At 40.8% G+C, this 24999-nt stretch overlaps 1 non-coding gene across 1 annotated transcript; it reads right to left on the reverse strand.

Moving 5' to 3' along the window:
* Positions 1–23877: 23877 nt before the first annotated feature.
* Positions 23878–23982, reverse strand: LOC138835384 (small nucleolar RNA U13). Its single transcript, XR_011374575.1, has one exon. It is a non-coding gene; the product is annotated as a small nucleolar RNA U13 (small nucleolar RNA).
* Between the last annotated feature and the right edge of the window lie 1017 nt (positions 23983–24999).

Here is a 24999-nt window from a genome sequence, read left to right on the forward strand (position 1 = left end):
CTTGGGCACCCCTGGACCTGGTTATCGGCAACCCTCCCAATGTCTTCCACCTGGATATGGAGTAGCTGGCCCAACAAATCCTCAGGTACTGGTTGATTGGGGCAAGGGGATACAGGGGAGGCCCCAGAAGTCCTAGTAGGTCTGATCTGCCCCAGAAGACCAGGCCATCCAGAGGAGGTGGATGGGAGCTTAGAGAGCGGTAGTGATGTGAATGGGGCCTTTTAATGCCCATGGCCCTACCCAGCATCCGAGACTCACTTTGCTGTCCCTAAGGGAGGTTAAAGAGTGTCTAGGTGGTAGTGTCTAGAGGAGGATTAGATGGAAATTCTAAAAAATGAGACACCATAAGCCCTGTGCTGGGGGCTCACGCCTGTCATCTAGGCTACTTGGGAGGCTGAGATGCAGAGGATCTTATTTCCCAGCCAAGGCAAGAAAGTCCAATGAGAGTCTCATCTCCAATCTCCAACTGGAAGTGGTGCCATGGCTCAAGTGGTAGAGCACTGGCCTTGAGCAAAAATCATCATCAGGGACAGTACCAAAGCCCTGAGTTCAAGCCCCTCAACAAAAACAACAAGAAAGAAAGACACCCCTTTCTTGCAAGAGATGGTGAATGAGTGGGGTTACTCTAGTTGAGAGACCAGGTGCTGGCCTCAGTGTACAGAAATTTCTAAGAACTCTCCAGGTTTGCCCCAGTGTGAAGTCACAGCAGGATGGGCATTGCCTTACCATGAACTCCGAAGGTTGTGGCCTGTCTTAGGCAGGAAGTGGGGGAATGGGAGCAGGAGTGGGAGGGTAGTGTCAATTATATTCTCTCCATCCAAAGAAGAATGGTTTTGGATACTGGTGTCAAAGTTTGAAGGGAATGGTTGCATGTGCTTTGTGGCCTGACATGTTGGGTTTCGCCTGGGTGTAAGAAAGTGGCTGAAATCTGGCACTGGCAGTGGCTTACAACTGCCATCCTAGCTACTCAGGAGGCTGAGATCTGAGGATCATGGTTCAAAGCTATCTTGAGCAGGAAAGTCTGCAAAACTTTATGTCCAGTGAACCACCAGAAAACCGGAAGTGGCAATCTGGCTCAAATGGTAGTGCGTACACCTTCAACTGAAGAGCTGAAGGACTGTGCAAAAGCCCAAAGTTCAAACCCCATGACCAACAACCAAATATAAGGTAGTTGAGTTTTCTTCATAGTAGGAAATACCATGCTTTGTTAGGAGCCATTCTAGTTTTATCTACAATTGCTCTGAGGACAATAGTGCCACATTCTCGGGGGTTGGGATATTTATGGTCTTAGGGACTGCTGAGGACTTGGGCTACCTGTTGGGTGTGTGTGTGTGTGTGTGTTTGTGTGTGTGTGTGTGTGTGTGTGTGTGTGTGTGTGTGTGTGTGTATTTTTACCTCATCTTTCTCTGTCCACTTCCTGAGTGCCTGTCTTCCTATTCCTGAACTCGGTTGGAACCTTGTCTTTAGCCCCCTATCAGGATCTATAATGAGTCCTAAATTGCCACAGGCCTGAATATTCCAGCTTTTCTTTGGTGGCCAAGTCCAGCTGTCCATATCTTTGTCAGCTTCCAGAGAATTCTGGGTCAGCAGGGAGAGCTGGTTTATGTTCTCCCCTGCCTCTGGGTGGGGGGGGTGGATGGGCAGGGTCAGTCATGCGATGTCCTGTCTTTTTCCTCAGCTCGGCCTCTGGTTTCATGTCCCACTCCCAGCAGGCTGGCAGTGGAGTGGGGAAAGGGTGGTTGCCAGTGGCTTTGGCCAACTCGAGCTTGATAGCTGACTGAAGGCTGCCTAAGCAAGGAGGATCCAAGGCTACATGGGAGGTGAGGCCAATGTGGCTTAGAAGTATTAGTTGATGTCTAGGAAATGTCAACGTACCTTTTCGCAGGCAAGTCTATATTCCGGTCCTAGCAGGGCTTCTCAGTTCCTTCTAGACAATTCTGGATGTGCAGAATACAGAGGCACAGACTTTGAGCTCTAGTGCCAGGGAACTAGGGGATGAGAGATTGGTGTATCCAGTACCTCAATGTTCTGGGGTCATTATCCTTGACCTGGCTATGTCCCCCTTGTGGAAGTTCACTTCTTAACCCAGTGCTGACCACACACCGGCCACTTGGGCTGTAGAAGTGGTGGCAGTGGAAGTGAGATCTAGGATGACCAAAATCTGGATTTATGGCCTGATTGGGGTGCGGGGTGTCTTTAAAAAAAATCTTAGTGCTGGAACTGAGAGCTTGGCAATGTCCTTGAGTTTCCTTTGCTCAAAGCTAACACTCTAACACTTGACCCACGCTCACCTTTCATCTGTTTTAGTAGTTTAGTAGGCAGAAGAGTCTCACATACTTTCCTGCCTGGGCTGGCTTCAAGTTGCCACCCTAAGAGCTCAACTACTTGAGTATCTAGGATTGCTGGTATGAGCCATTGGCACCAGCTAAGGATGTGTGTGTGGTGTGTGTGGTGTGTGTGTGTGTGTGTGTGTGTGTGTGTGTGTGTGTGTGTGTGTGTGTGTGTGTGTGTGTGTACCAGGGCTTGAACTCAGAGTCTAGGTGGTATTCTTTAGCTTGTTTGCACAAGGTTGGTGCTGTAGTACTTGAAATACAGTAGCTCTGCTTCCCATCTTTTTGGTGATTCATTGGAGATAATAGTCTGCCCAGGCTAGCTTTGAAACTTGATTGATCCTCAGGTCTCAGCCTTGAGTAGCTAGGATTATAGGGAGCCACTGGCATCCAGCTGCAAGGATGTCTTTTTATATGATCTTCTGTTCTAAAAGCTGTCTACTTGCCCTGGCCTAGATCTCTGACCTTCACATCAGCTCCCAGAAGCCCCTGACTGTGTGAAGAACATAAAGCTCAAACCTGATCCCATTTCTTTTTCTTCAGGGGAGGAGGTTATGAGCCAGGGGTAGGAGTGTAGCTGTAGATGGGTGCTCGCCTGGGAGAGAGGTAGTCTGTTTTAGCCAAGAAAGAAAGTGTGGCCAGATGCTAATAGCTCAGGCTTTCATATTTCTAGTTCCTCAGGAGTCTGAGATCTGAGGATTGCCATTGAGAGGCAGCCCAGCAAGAAAGTCTGTGAGACTCTCTTCTGCAAATAGCCACCCAAAAGCTGGAAGAAAAGGTGTGGCTTAAGTGTTAGTGTCTTAGCTCTGAATGAAAAAAGTGAGGGACAGAGCCCAGGCCCTGAGATCAAGCCCTATTACCAAAATGCTTATGCACACATGCACAGACTCACACACACACACACACACACACATACACACACACACAAACACACACACAGGAAGGTGGTAATGATGAGCTGAGCTTGAATTGGGAGCAGTCCTAAGGCATAGTCACAGTAAACTATCAAGGAAGATCAAGTGGTTTCCCCTTAAGTCCTTCTTGGCCTGAGGGGTCTGGGCCATGTCAGTAAGTTCCATAGAACCTGCCCCTCCATCCATGCACGGGGCTACAGGACCAAGGGAAGGACACTATGGATGCTCATTTTTAGTTGGCACACGATTGCAGACCTTCATCTGCCCCCAAGCACTAGTGAGGAAAGCAAGCCTCTGAGCCCTGAGACTCCAGGGACAGCGACTGCTACAAGCAGAGCCAGCCGGCTGTGGATTCCTGAGCTTACAAGTCTTTCATGAGCCCAACTCAACACCTGCCCAAGGTGTGCCTGACAAAGTCGCACTCTTGCGATACCCGCATGAATGTGGCATTACCTGGTGTGACATCTTGCAGCTTCTGCCCTTCCTGGCCCAGAACCATGGTCTGAGACGTCAATTTACTGCTCAGATCCATATTATACCCATGACAGATGCCATTCTGATTATCTCCATGCCCCAATGCTCGACCCTTCTCTGGTTCTTTGGCTTGCTCTGTAGGCAATGGAAAGTACTCTGCCTAGAGCCACAGAGTGAGGTCCGAGCAGGCCAGATGTTGGTCATGAGTCTTGAACTCTGGGCCTGGGCGCTGTCCCCCCAGCTCTTCCCCTTACCACTTAAGTGACAGAACAACTTCTGGAGGTTCGTTGGAGATAAGAGTCTCCCGGACTTTCATCCTTTGGCTGGCTTTGAACCGTGGTCCTCACATCTCAGCTTCCTGAGGAGCTGGGAGGACAGCTGTGAGCCACTGGTGCCAGGCTGATCTGGCCTTTCACCACAGTGGATTAGGAGCTCCTGAAAGATTTTATTTCTTTTTTCTGTGCCAGTTCTCAGGCTTGAACTCAGGGTCTAGGCTCTGGTCTCTTAACTTTTTCCCTCAAGGGAAAAAGCCACAGATCCATTTCTGGCCTTTGTTAGTTCATCAGCAAGAAGAGTCTCACTAACTTTCCTCCCCTGAGCTGGCTTGACCCACAATCTCTATCTCAGTCTCCTGAGTAGTTAGGATTTACAGGGGTTGAGCCACTGGAGAGAATGGGCTAGAAGCTTTTCTTAAGCAAGCGTTCTTCCCTGCGTTTGCCCTGACTCCTCCATGCAAAGGACGTCTGAGAGTGAGGAGCTGTGAAAAATAAGCTTCCAGCCACAGGAAATGGCTGGGGTCCCTGGTAAAAGACCAAAATAATCTTCCCCCTGGGCCCCATTCTGGGACCCCACCCTCTGCCCTACCTGTGACTCAAGTACAAACCTTGACCCAGCCTTGAATGCCCTGCCAGACTTGTCTAAAGCCACAGAACCTTCATTCCACCCACACCATCTGCTCTACACCACACCTCAGGACTTTTGCCCGTGCTGTGCCTTCTGCCTGAGGCCCTCTGTCCTGAATCCACATATTAGAACTCCTGTGGAATTTTGGCACTGATTATATTACCTCATGGAGCAAGTCTTTCATTCCCTTCTCCCTCTTTTTTTTTTAAATATTGAGTTGCTAGAGATTGAATTTGTATAGTCTCTCTGGCAAATGGTCTATCTGTGTGTGTGTGTGTGTGTGTGTGTGTGTGTGTGTGTGTGTGTGTGTGTGTGTGTGTGTGTGCGCGCATGTGTGTGCCAGTCCTGGGGTTAGAATTCATGGCCTGGATGCTATCCTATCCCTGAGCTTTTGTGCTCAAGGCTAGCACTCTATCACTTAAGCAACAGTGCCACTTTTGGCTTTTTCTATTTCTGTATTGAGCAATCGAACCCAGGGCTTAGTGCATGCTAGGTAAACACTCTACCACTAAGCCACATTCGCAGCCCAAGGCTCACCTCTAACGGGAGTTATGAGGGTGAGATTTATTGGCATACCTCTTTCAGCATAGATATTGATGACTATTTCATATCTTTGCCAAGATTTGGGACCAGCCTGTGACTCAGCAATGAGGAATGATAAATGAGTGATATCCACTAGGCCCCAGAGGTCTAGGCTCACATCCTACACAGGGATAGAGAATTGGAGCCAGAAACTTTGACAACTCCTACAGTCTAGGTACTGTAGTATCTCTGGAGGCAGTGGCTGGCTGCTTGGTGTCCTGATGGGACACCTCAGCCACAACATAAGGCTTCAGTTATTAAATGGCAGAGAAGAATGCTTTCTTCAAGCTGCCAGCTCATACTTAGTACTCTCTGAGGGCTTGTCCCAGCTTGCCCAGGTTGGGGTGCTGAGCATGGGCAACCTACTGAATTCTCATTATCCATACATCATCCATCCATACGCAGAGATATGGATTTATTGCCGTCTTTTATTCGGGGGGGAGGGCAGTTCCTGGTTTGTTTTATGAGGCTAGGCCCTGTTGCTGATGTCCTTTTGCTCAAGCGTAGCACTCTGTCCTTGAGCCACATCCCCATACATGTATTTTTTTCCTGTGATCTCTTACAAATAAGAGTGTCTCAGACTTTCCTGCCCCGGCTGAATTCAAATTGGCATTCTCTACATCTCAGCCTCCTGAGGAGCTAGGATTACAGGCAGGAGCCCTGGCTCCTGGGTTTCTTTTCTTCTTTTTGTTCTTTTTTGTAATTGTAACAATCTGAAATCTTCATGGGGTAATTCTAATGGTTTGCATTCAAAGTAAACTACCCAGGCCTGGAGTTCGAATGCCAGGACTGCCACCCACAAATGGAAGGAGATCCTGACAAACTAATTCCTATTCATGTGAATGCTAATGGAATGTTATAAAAAAAAAGAGAAGCATAAAACTGAGAAGTTCAAGAAGGTGATTTTACTTTTTTTTTGTATTGTGACCATCCTGGATGTAAATGACAAGGCAAAGAAAGAGTACATGACCTTGCATTGCTGATATCAGCCATAGCTGAAACTGGCAACTTAGGTCTGGAGGTCGAATCCTGTGATTGCCACTTATGAATGGCAGAGATTCTAAGAAACCCATTCCCATGTACATCCATACAAATGGAATGTTATAAAAGTAACAATTAAATTAGTAGTTAGAGTTTGACTGTATTATAAAATTATACACAACATTTATACTACAATGACTAATTTTAAATCATGATACTTAAAAAAGGAAGGCATTATTTAATTGCCAATAATTGGTAGTAATATCGTATATGTAATTTAATAGTATACAGATATCTCTCTCTTGTTTCATGCATCTATATCTATCTATCTATCTATCTATCTATCTATCTATCTATCTATCTATCTATCTATCTATCTATCTATCAACACATTTGTGTATACACTTGTCACGACTGGGGCTTAGTAGTAGAGTGCTCAACTAGTACTTCAAAGCCCTGGGTTCCATTCCTCACTGCCACATGAACAGAAAAATCCAGAAGTCATGCTGTCGCTCAAGCAGCTGTGCACTAGCTTTGAGCATAAAAGCTTAGGGACTGTGATTAGACTAATACACAAGACCCAGGAATGACCCCCCCCCAAAAATAGAATGTTCTGATGGCAAACTATATTATGATAGCACTGCAAATACCTCATCACAGAGCAAGCCAGGAATCTGGTGCTGACAGCTGCCATCTAATGTGACTTAGCCAGAGGTAAAGTGCTGCAACCCAGCTCCACAGAACCAGATGCTGCTGACTTGCTCACCCATCATCCAAGATACTTGGGTACTGAGATCTGACACTGGTGGATTTAAAACACAGCCCTGGCAGGAAATCTGTGAAACTCTGGGCTGAAAGTGGTAGAGTTCTAGCCTTGAGCAAAAGATGTTAAGACAGTACCCCCAACTTTTCAGTGCAATCCCCGTGGCTGACTCCACCTCCCCTCAAAAACCCACCCCTCTAAATCATTATATGTGAACTCTCTGAAAGAATGGTGATACTGATGAAAGCATCCTAATTCTAATGACAGTGTGTGCGATACAGCTATGTGATGAGTGCTTCATGAGGTGTTGTGTGCTGAGTCCTTCACAGAGTATATTCTTTCATCTGGTCCTTGTAAGAGCTCCACAAATCAGATGATTGTGCGCATAAGAAACTTGAGTCTCAGATATCCCCATGTCAGGGCCAAAAGGATATATGTACCTAACTATAGTTAGTTGTCTCCTGCAGACAATAGATTGGTTTATTTTTCTCAATCGTGAACCTTAATCTCAGGGCCTAGCCACTGACCCTTCCCTGTTGGGCTCATGGCTAGCATCCTACCACGTGGAGCCAAGGACCCCCTTGCAAAACAGTGTTACAATCTAGGTGACTGTAGCTGAGGTGTGTCATCCAGCCTACTCAGCAAGCTGAGATATAACAATCTCGGTTCCAAATTTTTCCAGACACAAAGTTCCCATGAAACTATTATCGCCTATTCACTACGTAGAAACTTGAAGTGGAAGCTGGTCACCAGTGACTCACGCCTGTCATTCTAGCTACTCAGGAGCCTGAGAGCTGAGGATCACAGTCCAAAGCCAGCTGAAGAGCTGAGGGACAGCTCCCAGGCTCAGAGTTTAAGCCCCATGACTGGACCCCCCACCAAAAAGAAAAGAAAACAAACAGCAGCAGAAAGACAGAGGCACCTTCAGTATGTGGGTGCTGATAAAGAGAGAAACAGAGCTCTTTAACATCAGGGGTGTTTCTCTGATATAGCAAGGTCTGCATAAAGTCATGCAGATGCTTGTTTATCTTTGCTCTTTATCATTTTTTGGTTACACCTTCTGAGTTCTTGGTTATTTACTTAATGACTCACTCTTTAGTATACTTCTTCCAGGAAAAAATACATTTTTCCATAGAACAGTTGTTTGTCCGTAAGATGTGGAATGCATCCTGTCGTTTCTCAGGCTGTATTTAGAAGCGAAGAGGATGTGCTAGCATTTTCTAAAGGTCTTGTTTCTTTTTGAGTTCGTGCCTGCTATTCCTTTTTTTAAAATTTTTCTTTATTTATTATTGTGAAAATATTGTACAGAGGGGTTACAATTACATGGACAAGATAATGAGTACATTTCTTATCAAGCATTGTAGTCTCCTCCTTTGTTTCCCCTTCCCATCCCTTCCCAGACTCCCCCCAAGCCCCCACCCAATCTTCGCCCCCCCACCAAAGTTCGTTTTCGACATGACAACTTGTAGTTCTCATTGCTGCAACGGGTCCACCTGTATCCTTATTTAAACGACTTGTTTTTCCCCTTCCCCTCCACAAAGTATAATGACATCAAATACAGTGAAAGCAAGGGTTATACTGTGGGGGAGGGACACACAAAGCAACAAAGAAATAATCTTATAAATATGTTAGAAACAAATACATGAAAGAAAAAAAAGCATTTGAATACATATCTTAGGGTTCATTTTCCTAACATAACCTTATCTGATCTTTTCTGCTTAACTCACACATATACTAGATATTGCAAGTAAGGGAAACCATGGGACCTATGTTTCTTTGGGCTTGGCTTACTTCACTTAATATAATTTTTTCCAAGTCTTTCCATTTCCTAACAAATGGGGCAATGTCATTCTTTCTGATGGAAGCATAGAATTCCATTGATTATATATACCACATTTTCTTGATACATTCATCTAGTGAGGGGCATCTGGGATGGTACCATATCTTAGCTGCGGTAAATAATGCTGCAATAAACATAGTTGTGCCCGTAGCTTTAGTGTGGTCTTGTTTGTAAACATTTGGGTAAATGAACAAAAGTGGGATTGCTGGGTCATAGGGGAGCTCTATGTAAAGTCTTTTCAGGAACCTCCATACTAGTTTCCAAAATGGTTGAACGAGTTTACACTCCCACCAACAATGAAGTAAGGTTCCCTTCTGTCCACATCCCCTCCAGCATCTTTTGTTGTTAGAGTTCTAGATTTTTGCCATTCTAACTGGGATGAGGTGGTATCTTAATGTTGTTTTGATTTGCATTTCTTTTATGGCTAGGTAGGTTGAGCATTTCTTCATGTGTCTATTGGCCATCCTTCTTTCTTCTTCAGAGAAGTTTCTCTTCAAGTCTTTAGCCCACTTATTTATCGGGCAGTTGTTTCTTTGAGGATTTGTTGTTGGGGTATTTAATGTTTTGAGTTCCAAGTATATTTTAGATATGAGACCCTTGTCTGTTGTATCTGCCTGCTATTCCTCATCTTATTTTTCATAATTGATGGTGCCTTTGAACAATACAAATTCCTTTGAAGGCTTTTTATAGTATTGCATTCAATGTATCGATTCTTTTGATGGAAATTAATACGTTCTTGGTGCTGTGTACTGTTGTTCACGATTGAGGTATGGTTCTCCTTTTAGCTGTATTTCAATTTTTTTGCAAGTTTTACTTTTCTTTACAAAGTTTGATGTATTTTTTGTTAGTGTGAATTTATTGGGCTGTTTTGGTATAAAAAACACTGGGGATTGAACCCATACCTCGTTTATGGGAAAAAAAAATTCTACCACATAATTCACAATGCAGCTATGGCAATTTTTTTTTATTGGTTTTTGTTTTTATGTTTGTTTTTTCTCTGTCCTGGAGCTTGAATTTTGGGCCTGGGCTTTGTCTCTCTAGTCTCCAGCTCAAGGTTAGCAGTCTCCAAATTTCGCTACAGTGCCACTTCCAGGTTTCTGAGTGTTTATTGATGATAAGAGTCACATTACTTTTCCTACCTGGGCTGGCTTTGAACCACGATCCTTAGATCTCATCCTCCTGAGTAGCTAGGTTTAAATGCATGAGCCACTGGCACCTGGCTATGGTAGGTTTTAAAAAAATGTAAATTACTCATTTTTGTCTTTCTAATTTAATATTTTTATCTTTTTTTTTCATCCTGGGTAATAGAATATTGGACCCAGTGTATGTATGTACGTGCATGCTTCTATGCCAATACTGGGGCTTAAATTTCTTTAACTTGTTCCAAGCAAGGCTGTAACATTTGAACCACAGCTCTACATTTCCAGCACTTTCGGTAGTTAATTCGGGATAAGAATCTCACGGACTTTCCTGCCCAGGCTGGCTTTCAAGCCATGATCCTTAGATCCCAGCATCCTGAGTAGCTAGGATTATACGTATTAGTCATAAGTATTCAGCTATCATTTCGTTATGATGAGATATTCACAATGCTCTCTTAGCACTTTTGATTCAGTTTGTAAAGAAATTTCATTATTTCTTTCAGCATACATTATTTATACAATATGAGATATTTCCGTACATGTGTACAATGTACCCAATCTAACTAACTCATTCCTTTTATCATTTTATCTTTTTGTCCCTTTCTTAAATCCTTTTCAACAAATTCTATTTGTTCTATTTTATATAGTATTATAAAGTTCTTTGGCAATATACATCCTTATTTTTCCTCTTCATTTACCTCTTTACTTCTACTGGGTATCCTGGAACAGGAGCTGGTCAAACATACCTTTACAACTCAAGAGAAGAAACAAAGTTTATTGCATTTTACTCTGCCTTTGCTCCTATTTTCTCTTCATGAGCTCTGAGATTTATTCTCTGTTATTTTCTTTTTCAGATCTTCTTTTAGGAACTATTATAGTAATGATTGTTTTACTTCTTCTTCTTGAAATGCTTTGAATTTGCCTTGATTTCTGGAAGATATTTGTTTTGACCCCTGTGTCTTCTAACAAAAAAATCTTTTGGGGCAGTCATGGGGCTTGAACTCTGGGCCTGGGCACTGTCCCAGAACTCTTCAGGTCAAGGCAAGTGCTCTACCACTTGAGCCATAACACCACTTTTGGTTTACTGGTGGTTAATTGGAGATTTCTCATGGAATTTACTGCCCCAGCTCAGAGCTCAGCCTCCTGAGTAACTAGGATTCCAGGCATGAGCCACTGGTACCTGGCAAATATTTTTTATCTCTAGTTAAGGGTCCATTTTTATTGCATTGATTTAAAAAATGATTTCTTCAGGGTTTGTGATTTTGTTTTTGTTTTTGCTTAGTTAGCTTACTTTTTGTTAGGTTGATGTTTCTTTGTGGTATTTCCATGTATGCATATATTGCATTCAGGTCAGATTCCTTTCCTCCATTATTCTTCTAATCCCCTGAGCTGCCTCCATTTTTACAGTTTTCAGTGGGTTCCATCACGTTATTGTCATACTTCCCCCCAGATTCCTTCCAATGTTTATTTTCTTTTGTCTCCATTTCCCTTTCAGTCTTTTTCTCTGACTTCCACATACATAATTTCTACTGTAATCTTCAAGTTCACTGAGTCTTTCTTCTGTCTTCCATGTGATTGTACACAGAATTTTATGTTAGATGTTTCATTTAAGTTCAAAAAATTCCATTATCTGCTTTTTCCCATTTATTTCAAATGTGTTTATAATTGCGACTTGAATGTTTATTTTAGGATGGCTACTGTGAAATCTTTGTCAAATAATGTTAACATCAGTATCAAGTACCTGGTGGCAATGTTGACTATCTTTTGTTTGTCAAGGTGAAAAATTGTCTTATGAACATGCATTCTTGATGTCTGTCTCAGGGTTTACTGAAGTCTGCTGTTAGAATAGGATTTTCAGATCATGTACTCATTGCAGAGACCTTTGCCCATAGCTGCCAGATGAGGTTGGAAGTGGTTGGTTTCCTGCCAATGGAGAGAAGCTTTTCACTGTGGAGTGCCTTGTCATCTGGCCCCAGGATTCTTACAGTGCCATCAACAGGTAAAGGGTATTAGGGCTAGGACTTTATTCCAGCTAGAAAGGTGTGAAATTCTGGTTCCCTCCAAGTCGCCTCTAAGACTGTATGAATTACACCACAGGCTCCTTCTCTGCATATATGAGTGAAGTTCAGACTCCCGGTGATTCTCCATTGATGTCACAGTAAGAACCTGAGCAATGCCTTGGGAGGTATCCTTTGCCAAGAGGTAGAATGCAAGCTTCCTGAGGTATTTGGCTGGAGATGAGCAGTTATTATCTAAAAGATTGTCATCTACCTACGTTGTTCTTCTGTATCCCACTGTTTATCATGTGTCAGCTTCCATTTGGAATATGAGGGAAAACAAGGAAACACTACCATGCCTTTCTTTCGGGCCTGAAGGTCTTTGATCTACCTTCTACTTGCCTCATGTTCATTTGATATGTAACATCCATGCTTATTGGTTGTGCTTGGTGGGGAGACAAGAAGAAATGCACCTACTTCATCTTGCTTACAAACTAGAAATCAAAACATTTGGGAAGAGGAGGAATAGAGGATCAGTAGTGGGGCTTGGAATCAGGGCTTCGTGCTCAGGTCTTAATGCTCTCTCTTTTCATTTTCTTTCTAAAAAACTGCTATACTATTCAAGTCACACCTCTACTTCCAGATTGTTTTGTGTGTAACCTGCCTTTTTTGTCCTGGGGCTTGAAGTCAGGGTCTGAGTCCTGTCCCTGAGTTTTTTTGCTCGAGGCTAACACTTGACTACTTGAGCTATACCCCCATTTCTGGATATTTTAATAGTTTATTAGAGATCGGAGTGTCATATACATTCTTCCTTCCTGGGGTTGGCTTCGAACCAAGGTCCTTTGATCTCATCCTGCTGAGTCAAAAGGACTACACGTGTAGCCACTGTCCTCCATTATTTCCCCACTTACACTTATCAGGACCAGCTGAAATCACAATATCCTCATTCTGTTTTCTCCCTGAGGAACAAACTAGAAGATTATGAATAACTTTCCCAAGATTCCCCTCCAGGAAATTATGTATGTTTTAATAACACAGGTTTGAATTTGCATGTTTGATGACACAAGTTAACCCAAGTAGTATTATTTTTTTTGTTATTCTTAAAAAACCATACAGAGGGGTTAAAATTGCATGGGAAGGTAGTGAGTACATTTCTTATCAAGCATTGTTGCCTTCTACATTGTTTCCCATTCCCATCCCTTCCCATCTCCCCCACCTGAACTGAACCTCCCACACCTCCCCCGCACCCGCCAAACTTGTAATGTTTGTATTCAATATAATGCCTTGTACATCTCATTGTTGCAATGGGTCCACCTGTATCCGTATTTAAACGATTTGGTTTTTACCTTCCCCCAACACAAATTATATCAATATCAAATACAGTGAAAGCAGGGGTAACACCGTGGAGGAGGGACATACAAAACATCAAGGAAATCCTCTTATAAATATGTTTGAAACAAGCGCAAGAAAGAAAAAAACATTTGAATCTTTATCTTGGGGTTCATTTTGCCTAACATCAAATTATCTTACCCTTTCTGCTTGTTTTAGACATACACTAGCAATTACAAATATGGGAAACCATGGAACCTATGTTTCTTTGGGCTTAGCTTACTTCACTTAATATAATTTTTCCAAGGCTTTTAATTTCATAACAAATGGGGCAATGTCAATCTTTCTAATGGAGGCATAGAATTCCATAGTGTATATATACCACATTTTCTTGATCCATTCATCTACTGAGGGGCATCTGGGTTGGTTCCATATCTTAGCTATGGTAAATAATACTGCACTAAACATAGTCATGCTGGAAGCTTTAGTATGCTTTTTTGTGAATATTTGGGTAAATGCCCAAAAGTAAGATTACTGGGTCATAGGGGAGCTCTATGTGGAGTCTTTTCAGCAATCTCCATACTACTTTCCATTGTGGTTGAACAAGTTCGCACTCCCACCAACAATGCAGTAGGGTTCCCTCTGTCCACATCCTCTACAGCATCTGTTGTGATTAGAGTTCTTGATTATAGCCATTCTAACTGGGGTGAGGTGGCATGTCAATGTTGTTTTGATTAGCATTTCTCTTTTCTTTTACATGTTTTTTTAATTTAAATTTTTATTTTATGTGAACATACTGTACAGAGGGGTTTCAATTACATGGGCAAGATAATGAGTACATTTCTTATTAAGCATTGCAGCCTTCTCCTTTGTTTATCCTTCACATACCTTCCCAGTCTCCCCCTGCCACTCCACCCAATCACCTCCCCTGGCACCAAAGTAGTAAAGTTGGTTTTTGACATGACAACTTGTACTTCTCACAGTTGCATCGGGTCCGCCTGTATCCTTAAAGGAATTGTTTTTCCCCATCTCCCCCACAAATTATACCATCATCAAATATAGTGAAAGCAGGGGTTATATTGTGGGGGAGGGACATACAAAACTACAAAGAAATAATCTTATAAATGAGTTAGAAAAAAATGCATGAAAGAAAAAAAAACTTTTAAATACATATCTAAGGGTTCATTTTCCTAACATCACATTATCTGACCTTTCCTGCTTTACTCATACATATACTAGATATTGCAAATAAGGGAAACCATGGGACCTATGTTTCTTTGGGCTTGGCTTACTTCAGTTAATATAATTTTTTCCAAGCCTTTCCATTTCCTAACAAATGGGACAATGTCATTCTTTCTGATGGAGGCATAAAATTCCATTGTGTATATACACCACATTTTGTTGATACATTCATCTACTGAGGGGCATCTGGGATAGTACCGTATCTTAGCTACGGTAAATAATGCTGCCATAAACATAGTTGTGCCCGTAGCTTTAGTGTGGCCTTGTTTGTAAACATTTGGGTAAATGCCCAGAAGTGGGATTGCTGGGTCATAGGGGAGCTCTATGTAAAGTCTTTTCAGGAACCTCCATACTGCTTTCCAAAGTGGTAGAACAAGTTTATACTCCCACCAACAATGAAGTAAGGTTCCCTTTTGTGAACATCCCCTCCAGCATCTGTTGTTGTTAGAGTTCTAAATTTTTGCCATTCTAACAGGGATGAGGTGGTGTCTCAATGCTGTTTTGATTTGCATTTCTTTTATGGCTGGGGAGGTTGAGCATTTCTTCATGTGTCTATTGGCCATCCTTCTTTCTTCTTCAGAGAAATTTCTCTTCAAGTCTTTAGCCCACTTATTTATTGGGCAGTTGTTTCTTTGAGGATTTGTTGTTGGGTGATTTATTTTTTTGAGTTCCAAGTATATTTTAGATATGAGTCCCTTGTCCATTGTATGGCTAGTGAAGGTCTTCTCCCAATCTGTGGGCTTTCTATTGATATTGCTAGCTATGTCCTTTGCCATGCAGAACCTCTGTAACTTCTTGCAATCCCATTTGTCCAACCTTTCTTTGATTTGTTGTGTTTCCTAGTCTCTATTAAGAAAATTTTGGCCTGCGTCAAGGAAACCTAGCTTTTCTCCTATTCCATCCTGTAATGTTTTCAGATTGTCTGCTTTGACTCCGAGGTCTTTGATCCATTTGGAGTTGATTCTGATGCAGGGTGATATATAAGGTTCTAGTCTTAGTTTTCTACAAGTACTTAACCAATTTTGCAGCACCATTTACTGAAGAGGCTTCTTTCTTCAATTCTATTTTTTTAACTCCCTTATCGAAGATTAGATAGCTATAGGTATGTAGGTTCTTTTCTGGGTTTTCAATTCTATTTCATTTGTCCTGAGGTCTGTTCTTATGCCAGTACTATGCTGTTTTCATTACTATGGCTTTATAGTAGAGTTTGAAATTTGGTATTGATATTCCTCCAGCAGTGTTCTTTCCGTTGAGGAGCGTTCTTGCTATTCGGGGTCTTTTATTGATCCATATGAATTTTTGGATCGCCTCTTCTATATCCTTGAAGAATGAGGTTGGAATTTAATTGGTATCGCATTGAATTTGTAGATAGCCTTGGGAAATAATGCCATTTTCACGATGTTAATCTTTCCAATCCAAGAGCATGGGAGTATTTGCCATTTTCTAAGTTCTGTGTTGATTTCCTTTTTCAAGATTTTAAAGTTTTCATCATAGGGCTTCTTTATTTCTTTGGTTAAGTTAATTCCTAGGTATTTTATTTTTTTAGGGGCTATTACAAATGGAGTTACTTTCCTAATTTCAGCCATACTTTTCTCATTGTTGGCAAACAGAAAAGACATTGATTTTGGGGGGTTAATTTTATACCCTGCTACTTTGCCAAAGTTCTGAATCAGCTTGAGTAATTTGGGAGTGGAGTCTATGGGATTCTTTAAATACAGGATCATGTCATCTGCAAAGAGGGAAAGTTTTATTTCTTCTTTCTCTATTTGAATCCCCTTTATGTTTGCATCTTTATTATTGCTGTAGCCAAGCATTCTAATACTAGATTGAAGAGAAGTGGAGGAAGTGGACATCCTTGTCTTTTTCCTGAGTTAAGAGGAAATGGCTTTAGTTTTTCACCATTAAGTATAATGCTGGCTGTAGGTTTGTCACATACAGCTTTTATTGAGGAATGTTCCATGGATTCCTAATTTTTCCAAAACCTTCATCATAAAGGGGTGTTGGATCTTGTTGAATGCTTTTTCTGCATCTATTGAGATAACCATGTGGTTCTTATCCTTGCTCCTGATGATGTGATGAATAATATTAATTGATTTGCGTATATTGAACCAGCTTTGCATCCCTGAAATGAACCCTGTTTGATCATGGTGTATGATTTTTTGGATGAATTTTTGAAATCAATTGGCCAAAGTTTTTTTTAAATATTATACATCAATGTTCATCAAAGTAATGGGTCTATAGTTCTCTTTCTTTGATGAGTCCCTGCCTGGTTTTGGGATGAGGGTTATGATGGCTTCATAGAATGTGTTTGGTAGTGAACTTTCTCTTTCAATTTCATTGAAGAGTTGAAGGAGTAGTTGTGTGAGCTCTGCTTTGAAGGCCTTGTAGAATTCCGCTGTAAAACCATCTGGTCCTGGAATTTTCTTAGCTGGGAAGTCTCTTATTGCTGTTTCTATTTCAATGCTTTATATGGGCCTGTTAATCTGGTTTAACTCATCTTGATTAATTTTGGCATGTCAATATTTGCTGGGAAAAAGTCCATTTCCCTGAAGTTCTCAAACTTATTAGCATAAAGTTTTAAGAAGTATGCCCTTATAATGTTCTGAATCTTGGTTGATTCTCTGGTGATATTTCCATTCTCATCTCTGAAATTATTAACTTGGGTGTGTTCTCTTCTTTTTCTGATAAGATTTGCTAAGGATCTGTCAATTTTGTTAATTTTTTCAAAGAACCAACTCTTTGTTTTGTTGATTCTTTCTGTAGTTTTTTTTTGGATTCTAATATATTTAATTCTGATTTAATTTTAATTATTTCTTTCCTTCTACTGGATTGGGGTTTATATTGCTGCTCTTTTTGAAGGACGTTCAGATGTGTCATTAAATTGTTGGTTTCAGATCTCTCCAATTTGTTGATGTAGGAACTCAGAACTATGAACTTGCCTCTGAGTACTGCCTTTGCTGTTTCCCAGATGAGCTGGCAATTTGTGTGCTCATTTTTTTTGAATAGCATGAACATTTGAATTTCCTTTCTAATCTCTTCCATGACCCACTCGTGATTCAGCAGTGTGTTGTTCAGCCTCCATGTGTTACCGGACTTTCTTTGGTGGCTTTTGGTGTTGAGTTCTAATTTTATTCCCTTATGGTCAGAGAGAATGCAAGGTATAACGTCAATTTTTCTGAATTTGGACAAGTTTGCTTTGTGGCCTAAAATGTGGTCTATTTTATTAAATGTTCCATGTGCTGCAGAGAAAAACGTGTATTCTGATGCTGCTGGGTGAAATATTAGGTAGATGTCGGTGAAATGTAGTTGATCTATGCAGCGGTTTCTCTGTTGAGTTTTTGCCGAATTGATCTATCTAGTGGGGAGAGTGGTGTGTTAAAAATCCCCAACAATTAATGTCTTTGGATCTATGTGGGATTTGAGGGAAAGTAGTGTTTCTTGGATAAATTTGGGTGCTCCATTGTTTGGCGAATAGATATGTAGAATTGTAATATCCTCCTGAAGGAGAGATCCCTTAATTAATAAGTAACTACCTTCATTATCTCTTCTCACGAATTTTAATTTGAAGTCTATTTTATCTGATATTAGGATTGCAACTCACGCCTATGGGGGCCATTTGCTTGGTAGATTTTGCTCCAACTTTAACATTGGAAATGTGTTTGTTTTTATGGGCAAGCTGTGACTCCTGAAGGGAGAAGATAGAAGGATCTTGTTTTTTAATCCAACTAAACAATCTATGTCACTTAATTGGAGAGTTATGTCCGTTAATGTTTAGAGCTAGGACTGAGAGGTATTTGGGAGTACCTGCCATGTTATCCATCTTCTTGGTGGTTGGGAACACTGCCTTCTTCCTATGGTTCTTGGATTCTGTTTGGGTGCAGTTTCTTGGCCTTCATTGTGTTCTTGGTTTTCTATGTGTACGACATCTTTAAGAATCTTTTGTAGGCCTGGTTTGGTGGAGATGTATTGTTTCAATTTTTCTTTGCTTTGGAAGGTTTTTATTTGGACTTCATTTGGACTTTTATTTGGACTTTATTTGGAGATTTTAGCTGGGTACAGTATTCTTGGATGATAGTTGTTTGTTTTTAGGGCTTGCATATATCATTCCAGGCTCTTCTAGCTTTGATTGTCTCTGATGAGCAATCTAAGGTGATTCTAATTGGTTTCCCTTTAAAGGTAATTAATCTTTTCTCCATGACAGCTTTAAGGATCTTTTCCTTGGTCTGAGTTGATCGTGTGTGGATTATAATGTGAAGGTAGGATATCCTATTCTGATCTGGTCTATTTGGAATTCTAAAAGCTTCTTGTATCTTAATAGGCGTATCTTTTTGCATGTTTCGGAAGTTCTCTGCTAGGATCCTGTTAAACAAATTTCCTAGACCATTAACTTCTGTTTCTAGGTGCTCCTCTACACTCATTATCCTTAGATTATGCCTTCTGATGGTTTCTTCCAAGTGTTGGATAGATCTATCATATTTCTTGGACTTGTCTTGGATGGTTGTATGTTCTTTCTCTATAATATCTAGGCTATCTTCAATCCCCGAGATTCGATCTTCTGCATGGTCTAACTTGCTGTCAAGACTTTCTACTTTGTTTTTTATTTCTCTTCCTTCTAATTAGTCAGCTTTGATGGCTTCAAATTCTTTGTTGAACCTTTGTTTTAGATCTTGTATGGACTTCTTTACTTCCTTATTTTGGTGTGCATTGTTTATTCTCAAATCACTTAGTTTATTGGTTATGGTTTCCTTGGACTCCCATTCCTTCTGTTGGGTTCCATTCAGCATTCCCTTTGTGGTCTCCATGACTTCCTTCAGCTCTTTGTTAATGGATCCCACGTATTCCTTTAGTGATCTTTGTGTATTCTTATCCTGCTCTCTCAATTCCTGTATTACTCTTTGCTTAGCTTCCTTCCGTTCATGCCATTCTTGTAGTTCTCTTTGAGTGTTTTCAGCCTGTTCACGTCATTCCTGCCTTTCTCTTTGAGTATTCTTAAGCTGAATATGCAAATCCTGTATCAGTTTTTGAGTAGCTTCCTCATGCTCATGATATTCCTGTATAAACCTTTGGATTACTTCCTCTCTCTCCCTCTCATGCTCATCCAGAGTCCTTTGTAGGTTTTCAATCTTTTCCTGCATTGACCTATTGTTTGCCTCATCTATCACCCTATCACGCTCACACAGTCTTTGTAGGTTTTCAATCTTTTCCTGCATTGACCTTTTGTTTGCCTCTTCTCTCTCCCTATCATGCTCATACAGAGTTCTTTGTATGTTTTCAATCTTTTCATTTATCATGTTTGCCAGCAGTGTTTGTAGAGCTATTTGGGAACTCTCCTCTGGATTATTCATTATCTGTTCTGTCCCCTGATCATCATGAATAGGACTGGAGATACCCAGACTTGCCATTTTTCTTGTGGTTTTCCTGCTTACTCTGCCCATTTGGGATGAAAGTAACACCAGTTTTGTGCTAGAACACTAACTTAAGGCAAGCATCAACCAAGGTCTGAATTTGCACAGTCAATAGTCTGCAGATACAATCTAGTTCAAAAGATACCTCTATTTAACATCAAACCACTATATATTAATGGGCTATGAACCTCAAAGAAGAATTTGATAAACCAGAAATTATTAGGGTTAGGGAGAGATGTGGGTAAAAAATAGAAATAGAGTGATGTAGGAAGGTACAGGAAGATTTAACTAAGTCTTAGTCTCAAAGCAGGAAATAGGTTGGATAGGATGAAAGTAGAGAGAGAGAAAAAATGAAGAAAGAGAAAGGGAAAAAAGAGACCAGAAAAAATAGAAAAATAAAAATTAATAATATGCAGTATGAGAACAAACTATTCAAAAACGTGAATATAATGAGAGAAGGGGAGGGATATAAAGGAGATATGAAAAAATTAAAAATAGAAATACTTAAAATATTATATTGGTACAAAAAAGTAGTACTGCTATTAAGGAATTTAAGTCTCAGAAGTTTTGAATTGAGTAATAAATTTGTGGATTGTGTACACAATGGGTGATAGGGTCTAATAATTAACTACAGGTTTATCTGAGAATGTGCAGAACAACAATTTAGTCCCATAAAGAAGAACAAAGGAGAGGAAAAGGTGAGAAGGATAAGGAATAAAGAAAACAAATATCAGAAGTTCAGTCGAGCTAAGCAAAAAACAAAAAAAAAAATTAAAAGAAGAAAAAAAAAAAAAAACAAGAGAAACGCACACACGCATGTATCCCTAAAGTAAAGATTATAAGGGGAAAAAAAGTTACTAGAAAACAATATTTTCAAAAAAGGTAAAAATTAAAAATTAGAAAAAGTTTTAGAAAAGAATTTTTTTTTTGTAAAAGGTATAAAAAAAGTAGAAGAGGGGAAAAAAGTTCTTTGATTTTTTTGGAAGGTTTGGAAAAAATCCTGTATCTCCCTTGTGTCTGTAATCAGCCTCTGGTTGTGGGGTCTCTGGTCTGCTTGTGGTGCTGTGGCTTGGTTGGTTTCTTAAGTCAGTTTGCTTGGACTGTCAGAAAAATGCTCTGCTTTACCCAGGATTTTTGGATCCTCTTCCCAAGTTAGTTCAATGGGAGGGGGGTGTGCTTTGAGTATCACAAAAGAGGGAGACGGCTTTTTCCTCAAGTTAGAGATGCTGTGATGAGGCTAGGTTCTCTGAAGAGTTGAGGCCTTTCAGCAAAGAGTAGCTTTTCCCGGGGTCTAGTTTGTGAGAAACTCACAGACCCCAGCCTGGAGCCACTGTCAGGGTTTCTGTTTAGTGACATCGAGGCTGCTAAAGGAGGGGCAGCCTCTGGCTCTGATTACCCGATGAAGAAAGCCACTCATAGGGCTGGCGCCCGAACTGGATGACTTTTCCCTGGGTGGAGCTGAGTCTGGCAGGTCGCGCCATTAAGTTATTGTGACCTGCTAAATGACCCTAGTTTTATTCCAAGCCTGAGTTGGAGCTACAGTTCCTCCGAGCTTTGTGGGTATTCAAGATGGAGATCTCCGGTACTGTGGCGGGGAGGGGTAGCCTTCCCTCCTCTGCTCCCTGAGGAGTGAGGACATCAGGCTTCTACTCACGCTGGGTCTTGGTTACTGGGTCGTCTCTGGTCTGCGAACTGCAGGATGAAGATGTCTGCTCCTTGTCGGTTCTTGCTGGTGTTGAGTAGGATCTGCTCACCCGCCGCATCTGGCTCTTTCTTCCCAGACTCTCTATGTTTCAGGTCTGGCATCTGTGGCCGCGGCCACCGCTGCTGCTGCCATTGCATCGGCTGCTGCTGGCAAGAGCTCAGATCTGTCTCCTTGCCTGGATTTTCCCTCTCTGGCCTAACTCTCTGTACTGTGATGGCACATTTGGTGTGATTCTCTGTCTTAGGACTGTGCACTGGAACTCTAAAACTGCTTTCTATGCGAGAGCTTGTTTTGCCTCCAGCTTCTCCTCTGCCATCTTCCTGGAACTCCTGCATTTCTTTTATTGCTAGGAAGTTTGAGCATTTCTTCATGTGTCAATTGTCAATGCTTCTTCCTCTTCAAAGAAGTTTCTGGTTAAGTCTTTAGCCCACTTATTTATTGGACAGTTGTTTCTTTGAGAATTTGTTGTTGGGGGATTTAATTTTCTGAGTTCCAGGTATATTTTGGATATGAGACCCTTGTCCATTGTATGGCTAGTGAAGCTCTTCTCCCAATCAGTGGGCTTTCTATTGATCTTGCTAGTTATGTTCTTTGCCGTGCAGAAGCTCTCCAATTTCATTCAATCCCATTTGTCCAACCTTTCTTTGATTTGTTGTGTTTCTGGGTCTCTATTAAGAAAATTTTGGCCTATGCCAAGGAGACCAAGGGTTTCTCCTATTTCATCCTATAAGGTTTACAGAGTGTCTGCTTTGACTCAGAGACCTTTAATCAATTTGGAGTTGATTCTGGTACAGATTGATATATAAGGATCTAGCTTTAATTTTGTACAAGTGATTAACCAATTTTGCCAGCACAATTAACTGAAGAGACTGTCTTTCTTATATTCTATTTGTTTAGCTCCCTTATAGAAGATTAGATGGCTACAGGTCTGTGGGTTCTTTTCTGGGTTTTCAGTTGTATTCATTGGTCTTGAGGTCTGTTCTTGTGCCATTAGCAAGCTGTTTTGATTATTATTGCTTTGTAGTATAGTTTGAAATTAGGTATTGATATTCCTCCAGAACTGTTCTTTTTTGAATTGTGAAAATACCATATGGAGTAGTTGCAATTACATGGACAAGATAATGAGTACATTTCTCTTTTTTTTTTGGAGGGGAGGGGTCCAGTCATGGGGCCTGAACTCTGGGCCTGGGTGCTGTCCCTCAGCTCTTCAGCTCAAGGCTAGTGTTCTACCACGTGAGTCATAGCGCCATTTCCGTCTTATTTCTTTTTGCTTATTTGGTGCTGAGGAATCAAACCCAGGGCCTCATGCATGCAATGCAAGTGCTCTACCACTGAGCCACCTTCCCAACCCATGAGTACACTTCTTATCCAGCATTGTTGCCTCTTCCTTGTTGCCCCTTCCTATCCTTTCCCATCTCCCCCTTTCATACTCCCATAACTATCCCCTCCCCCGTAGCCAAAGTTGTAAGGTTCATTTTTCAACATAACAACTTGTACATCTCATTGTTGCAATGGGTCCACCCATATCCCTATTTAAATGATTTGTTTATTCCCTTCCCCTACACAAATTATACGAACATGATATAAAGTGAAAGCAGGTGTTATACTGTGGGGGAGGGACATACAAAGCAACAAAGAAATCATCTTATAAATATGTTAGAAATAATCACCTGAAAGAAAGAATATTTGAATACTTATCTTGGGGTTCATTTCACCTAACATCAACTTTTTCTATGCCTTCAACAGAAAGAATGGCATTGCCCCATTTGATAGGAAATGAAAATACTTGGAAAAAATTATATTAAGTGAAGTATGCCAGGCCCCAAAAAACATAGGCTCCATGGTTTCCTTATTTGAAATATCTAGTATATGTGTGAGACAAGCAGAAAATGTCATCACTGTTCTTCCTATTAAGGATCGATTTTGCTCTTCAGGGTCTTTAATTGTTCCATATGAATTTTTGGATTGCCTCTCCTATTTCATTGAAGAATGGGGTTGGGATATTGATAGGTATCACATTGAATTTTTCTGTAGCCTTGGGAAGTATTGCCATTTTCACCATATTGATCCTTTCAATCAAGGAGCATGGGAGTTTTTTGCACTTTCTATGTTCTTTTTGATTTCCTTTATCAGGTTTTGAAAGTTTTGGTTAAGTGTATTCCTAGGTATTTTATTTTTTTGTGGGGCTATTAAGAATGGAGTTGCTTTTCTGATTTCAGCCACACTATTCTCATGGTTGACATACAGAAAAGCCATGGATTTTTTTTTTTTTACATCAGATGGGTAATGTGCCCATGTTGTAACAAGGTTTAGAGGGAGTCACATGTCATGCAAGCACATGAGAAATCAATCATCACACTTATGAACAGGAAAAGGATCGAGCCATTGGTTGTTGAGGGTTAATTTTACACCATGTCACTTTGTCAAAGTTTTGAATCAGCTTGAGTAATTTGGGAGTGGATTCTGTGGGATTCTTTAAAAACAGATCATGTCATCTGCAAAGAGGAGAGTTTTATTCATCTTTCCCTATTTGGATTCCTGTTATGTATGCATCTTTTCTTATTGCTGTAACGAGGCATTCTAATACTAAATTGAAGAGAAGTGGACAGTGTGGACATCCGTGTCTCGTTCCTGAGTTAAGAGGAAATGGCTTTAGTTTTTTACCATTAAGTATAATGGTGGCTGTAGGTTTGTCATATACCGTCTTTATTGAGGAATGTTCCATGGATTCCTAATTTTTCCAGAACCTTCATCATAAAGGGGTGTTGGATCTTGTCAAATGCTTTTTCTACATCTATTGAAATAACCATGTGGTTCTTATCCTTGCTCCTGTTGATGTGATGAATTATATTAGTTGATTTGCATATATTGAACCAGCTTTACATTCCTGAAATGAATCCTGTTTGATCATGCTGTATGATTTTTTGGATGAATTTATGAAGTTGATTGGCCAAAATTTTCTTGAGAAATTTTGCATCAATTTTCATCAAAGAAATGGGTGTGTAGTTCTGTTTCTTTGATGAGCTTGGGATGAGGATCATGATGGCTTCATAGAATGAGTTCGGTAGTGAACTTCCTCTGTCAATTTCATTGAAGATTTGTAGGAGTATTGGTGTGAGCTCTGCTTTGAAGACCTATCAGAATTCTGCTGTAAATCCACCTGTTCTGGGCTTTTCGTAGATAGGAGGACCCTTATTGCTGCTTCTTTTTCAGTGCTTGATATATGCCTGTTAAGGTGGTTTAACTCATCTTGGTTTAGTTTCAGCATGTCAATATTTGCTAGAAAAAAGGTCCATTTCTTCCAGGTTCTCAAACTTATTAGCATAAGGGTTTGAGAACTATTCCTTTATAATGTTCTGAATCTTGGTTGTTTCTGTGGTGATGTTTCCATTCTC

Source organism: Dipodomys merriami, unplaced genomic scaffold (genome assembly GCF_024711535.1).
Source record: "Dipodomys merriami isolate MVZ:Mamm:240054 unplaced genomic scaffold, mDipMer1.0.p SCAF_234, whole genome shotgun sequence".
NCBI lineage: Eukaryota > Metazoa > Chordata > Mammalia > Rodentia > Heteromyidae > Dipodomys > Dipodomys merriami.